At 43.3% G+C, this 6,000-nt stretch overlaps 1 protein-coding gene across 7 annotated transcripts in view; it reads left to right on the top strand.

Moving 5' to 3' along the window:
• Positions 1–2,976: 2,976 nt before the first annotated feature.
• Positions 2,977–6,000, top strand: part of filip1l (filamin A interacting protein 1-like) — a 78,544-nt gene continuing 75,520 nt past the window's right edge. For 4 of the 7 annotated variants that reach the window (XM_023964840.2, XM_023964838.2, XM_078943115.1 and 1 more), the window contains exon 1: positions 3,076–3,326. The gene's annotated coding sequence lies outside the window, so the exon portion shown is untranslated. Of the gene's footprint in view, positions 3,327–6,000 lie in introns of all 7 variants that reach the window. The other 3 variants (XM_078943105.1, XM_078943123.1, XM_078943109.1) reach the window with 2 other exon arrangements.

Genomic DNA, 6,000 nt, shown 5'->3' with positions numbered 1-6,000 from the left:
CCTAGAGTCGGCTTCAGCAGTGTCTGCGTCTCTCCCACGAAACAGAAAACATCCAAACTTTTGCAAAGATACTTGTGCATATTGTGCATGTCAAAGGAAAGCGTTTAGCCGATCTTCGCTAGCTAAGTGGAGAAAGTGGCTGTGTGTGTTAGTCTGGGGGTGGACTGGCAGCGCAGACTCTTCCTGGAAGGGGCTGTTCCTCACTTATCTACGTCACAATGTGAGAACTGACTCGTTTTCATGGATTGGGAGGGGCTGGTGCACAGAGAGCAGGTTTTTGGCAGAATGCTCAGAGATGTGTAAATGGATCAGAATATCACGTTGGGGTTGTTTTTTTTGTGAAGAATTAACAATATGCGTTTGGTTTTCCAAATCTTCATAAATCATGATAAAATCCGGCAGGTCTGTGGGCAAGATCCTTTTCCGCTACTGTCCAAGTCTGGGTCCCCCTATGTCGGTCCCCAGCGTAAAAATCACTGTCAAACCACCTGTGCGGATCAGTAAGAGCTGATTCGCTGTGGCGACCCCTGAAGGGACATACCGAAAGGTGAACAACAATTTGAGAGTTTAAAAAAGAGAGAAAACTTTGTAAATGTTGATGTCTGTCTGGGAAAAGTGCACAGTGTGTAGTGAGGGGTTTTGCAGCCCTGTAAACAACTGTAGTACTACTTTGCGGATTTCACCTATCATGGGTTTGTTTTTTTAGGATGTAACTACTGCGATAACTGAGAGAACTCTGTACCTACAAGTTAAAGGGCCTATATCATGCAAAATCAACCTTTACTAGCTTTTAAGTGTATTAATCTGTACAGGTAACATTGAGGAGATTGGTTAACATCCAATCAGGACACAGAACCCAGTGCGCAGTGAAATAAACAAAAAAGCATGCATAATCGCACAGAAAAAAATCTGCGAAACAGCATGATTGTGAAAGGTAGAGGGCACTATAGTGAGGGAACACTGTACCAACTTTTACTTAGGTCAGTCTCTCTTTTGGTTTCTACCATCCAAGCCATCTCAAGCTATCTCTAATGCTACAATCACACCAGGCATGTTCGAAAAATGTTGCGGTCACTACCTGTTACTAGGGAAGGGATTCTTCTTCTTTTACTAGTATTTACTGGCGCAAATAAGGGCATTTTCTGCTTTGCTTTGCTATAGTCATAAATAGTTATAAATATATATATATATATGAACATTTTTGATAGGAATAGCAACCTCTTCCAACTGTAGGTTGGAAGAGGTTGCTATTCCTATCAAAAGTGTGAAATGTCGAAGTGGTGCAAATCTCATGATTCTTGCTCCAGACTTTTTCTGTCACAGCTCTGTTCCGATATGTGAATGCCTTTGTGTCATACGATTCTTATCGGGGCACAATCTGCAATAATAAACTTCAATTCTTTTCAACCAATTTTCAAACGGTTGGAACTTTTGTGAATTAAAAGGTGCGGCATCCGTAACGTCACTAGCAAATCCCAGTCCTTTGATCGGTCAACTGATTTAACTTTCAACCCGCATTATATAGCCACGCGTTTTGTACGTAGACCCTGAAAACTGACTTACAAACTTGCGTAGGGACATGTGCACGTGAGAGTTTTGGATGCACAAGCTTGACACACGCATATATGTGTATTTACAAGGACTTTTCATTGGAAGTAGTCGCTTGTAGCTTCATAGATATAAGACGCAAACTGATGAAACTCGAAACCTACCATGTTTTGGTTAGGCCTGCATTTTCTGCCAGGAATACCCAGCACTTAACAAAAACAAGCCAGACGTTCGGCTACAATGGTTTCAGTGGTTCAAGGAAAACTCCCCATACCGCAGCCATAATCCTGCACTAAATCCATGCAGGCTGAAAAAACTCATACACATGGGTACTTCTTTGTTTATTAGAAGGAAACCTTCTAATAGACAGCAATTCTCGTCAAAAAGTTTCATTCATCAGACGCTGGAGTAGACAGAAAACCTTCACATGTCTGATGGAGCTCTGACGTCTGCGGAGAGAAGAACCCAGCCTGTGAGTCAGCCTCTCCACCACAGCATAACTCATTTTTTAAACACGTAAAGGATCACCACTTAAAGTATCAGATGGCTGCTTTTCAGCGCAAAAATCACTAAAAAAAGGCGCTTTGTTAGGGACCCACTCCGATGAAACATGTTTCTGTAGCATTTTTCTGATGATGGAGGGCATATATAAAGAAAATTGAGCTCACAATTGCATTTCTGAGTTTGTCTTTATTCAAATTGTTACAAATCAGGAGCAGATGAAAGATTCTGTAGGAAAAAGCTTGTATTTGTGAGATAGAAGCTACTATGGGAAACCGCAAGCTCCCTGCTCCACTTCATTCTGATGCATCCGCTTGGATCCGTGTACGTCTTGGTTTTGTGGTATCTGGCCAGAAACTGTACAGCTGGATAACTCCAATATTGCTCGCCATTTTGGTTTCATCAGTAGTGTTGGCGGTGAGAGGGGCTGTAAGGTAACGGGAGGACATGCAAAATGGAGAGATGATGGGAAATGGGGGCAGGCTTACTCTACACCAACAGTCCTGCAGTAACTGTGTGCTACAAAAAGATGCAGGTTATTTTGATTTTGGCTAAAAACAGCAAAATTAGAATCCAAAACACCACTGGGAATGTTTTTAAAATAGATCAAAAGATGTTCGGGGTTGGACTTACAACAGGAAATCGGGGTTCATTCTAAGTGTGAACCTGCAGGCTTAGTTTGAGTCCAATCAGATCTAAAGCTTAAGTTTAGTCCTTTTTTTGAATTGAATTTTGCCCCCAATAAACTCATGAAATATCTATATCGTGCCCCTTTCAACACCCCTCTGAGAGGACCATGACCCTCTCCTGGGAGGGTCATGGTCCTCTCAGATGCTCTCCCCTGGGTGAAATCTTGCGTCAGGGGGCCATATGGTGGCGTCAGACCTTCGAGTGTGCATAGGAAGGGCAGCTGTAGCTCAAGGTGTCAGAGGGGAGGGTGGTTTAAATTTAACCACAACAGGGCCGTTATCTGCATGGCAGGACCTGCACCCCCCCCCCTTCTGCTCTCCCCTCCTCAGCTAACGCAGTCTGTCTTTGCAGTCACTAGCCACAGACATCTTCACAGAAGCAGCAACAGCAGCAGCAGCGGTTTGCCCCTCTGAAGGCAAATCTGCCATTTCGCTGGGATTGTATGAGAGGACGCCACTTAGAGCCGCCAAGGGGACGCATTCTGCTTCTCGCTCAGACAGAGGATAGCACTTGATCTAAGCTGGAAGGCTGAAGGGAGCCACTGCAGAGGCGTAGCAGCACGGTGAGCTAAAGCTTCACTGCAAGAGGTGAGATTCAGGGAGGGTGTGTGTGTGCCGGTGCTGGTGATCCAACTAAATCTTCGCCTGCTTTCTTTGAGGCAATGGTGCCTGAGAGGAGTTCTTCAGTGCATGTGCCATTTTCTGGGGGGGGGAAACAAACAAACCAAACAAAACAATGCAGACGCTTTCAACTTCCATCACTTTGTCGGCTATAATCCAATCTGCTAATTGGAGAGAAACAGATTAAAGGCTGGAGGAGCCCACAGTATAAGGGGGTCACAGAGATTCCCTGCTGATCTCATCTAATTGCATTGATTTTGCTTTAATTATGTGGATTATTATGTCCAGGAGACAAAAGATCTGAACTTTTTGGATGATTATTTAATGTAAAATCTCTGTACTTTTACTTTGCAAAGATTTTTCCCTCTGAAGTCCTTCCGCTTTTGGGGTTTGTGGATTATCACAGAAGATGAGGTCGAAACTGATGGTGACAATTCACGCACCTCTGTGCATCCGAACCATCTCATGCTGGGCTGTATGGGTTGCAGCAGGGGAATTTCCAAAGGGCAGCGTGTCCATGAGAAACCACAGAGGAGTTCTTGAGTAACCGAGTGCATCGGGGACGATTGAAGGGGAGGAGGGGGGCGTCATGTTACCAGGCCTGGGCTGGGGGCTCAGTTTGGAAACACACCGAGGGCAGCAGCGGCAATGGACAACAGTCAAATGTCAGGCCAGGGCAGCATTTTCTTGTCGGCTAATTTTAATTAGGAATCATAAATTTTGCCGTTGCAAATTCCAAAGCCATTAGCACATGCTCATTCCTGGTTTGATGATCCGATGGCACGTCGCCGTCAGCAAAGCAACATGGGAATATCAGCATGAAAAGGCCTAGCATTCCCCTCAGAGATCAGAGTTTGCGGTTACTTTGACGTATCGAATTTACACAAAGGACGTGTTTTAACCTTAATTCCTAATGAGCCTTTTAATGAGGCTCCATGAAATGAGTCATGGTGCTGAGGCATTCCCATAAACTGTGAGTAAACCGTCGGACTGACGCAAAGACATCCAGCCTCGTGCTTCATCCAGATGCAGCTTTTAAAGGCTCGCTGTTTTACTATGTGACCAGAAGTGACAGGCTAATCTGTTTAAGTACGCATCATAGCGAGATGGAGAGCGACGGCCTTCTGCTGCCACACGGATAATCTGCTTCAAGACGAAGAAGACGTGGCAGATTGATCAGCGAGTTGAGGATGTTTGCAGAGTCGAATGAGCAGAAGTGCAGGATGAAACTCCACAGTACATTTCAATAGAGTCATATAGTGAAGTGCAAACGGAAATCTTGTAGTTCTGTTTCAAATGAAATATGCAGACCAAACAAAACCTTAAAGCTGTTTCAACAAATTTGATGAAAAAGACAGTCACTGTTCACCGATTGATCGCAAATATACAAGACAAACTTTACAAATACTACATCTTGTTTTAGGAAATGAAGGGCTAAAGAAAAGTAAAATAAAAAAAAAAGAACAATCAAGTAAATGGAAAACCCTGATAATAGGCAGCCATCTGTGCAGTTATCCATGATTACCATGTGTTCAATCATTTGTCACTGCTGAGTCATCCAATCATGAAACCAGAGAAACCAGAAAATGCTGATATATATCTAAATCTCCCACAAAAGGAATCAGAAGCTTAACTCGTTTTTTTCCCCTCCATACCTGGATATACAGACTGTAAGTTTCAAATGGAATATCAAGAAAACTGTAAATATGTAAAGGTGAAGTGACTCCAATAAAGACGTGCAAAATTTTTAATAAAGGCAACAGAAAGGCAAGAGGACAATCTACACATACAGTACAGTTGAAACCAGAAGTTTACATACATCACATAAAAACACACATATGCTTTTTTATCTTCACCGTCAGGCATGAAATAAAAGTAAACTTTTCCTGTTTTAGGTCAATCCCAATTAAAATGTGCTTAACGTTAAACCAGGTCAAACTTTGACCAATCGGGGACTCTGATTTGGTAGTGACGTATGGATGGCGTTCCCTTTAATTCAAGGAAGTACCAGCATTTGAAAGAAATAGCCTGGAAAAAAGCACCAAGCTTCTTCCAACTGTAGGTGGTGGAAAATGCGCTACTAAACAGTAGAAACAAAATAAGCCCCTCCCTGCCCATCCAGTGTAAATATGATGGGCTAAACGTCAAATGACCAGTATATAAGCAGCTTGAGGGTTAACCCTTTAACACTAGAGAGACCGCCGGCAACACCGTGATAACTCACGCTTTTTGACATCGTAAATCTTGGACGATTTATGTGATCAATCTAAATCAGCGGATTCTGACTCGGAGAAAAGCGGGTTTTCATATGCAATGCATTGCTAATGAAAACTGCAGCATGAAGCTGCTTTTTTTTGCAACAGAATTAGCGTATTTATGTTGATTGCGTAAACCAGGGCTCCCCCAAATCCAGGCCTCAAGGGCTGGTGTCCTGTCGCTTTTCCAGAAGCCCTGCCTTATTTGCAGCTGATTACCCGGATCAGGTGTGTTTGGCTAACAAGGCGCTTCAATGGCAGGGTGGCTGGAAAACATGGATTTGGGGACCCCTGGCGTAAACACTTCACTGATATTAAGTGTTGTATATCAGCGCATGCATAATTTTCTCCGTGACAGAATTAACTGGAATTACATTGTTTGTTTA

The sequence above is a fragment of the Oryzias latipes genome, chromosome 2 (genome assembly GCF_053564925.1).
Source record: "Oryzias latipes strain Hd-rR chromosome 2, Olatipes_Hd-rR_3.1".
In the NCBI taxonomy this organism is placed as follows: Eukaryota; Metazoa; Chordata; class Actinopteri; order Beloniformes; family Adrianichthyidae; genus Oryzias; species Oryzias latipes.
This window is presented reverse-complemented; position numbering and strand designations above follow the sequence as displayed.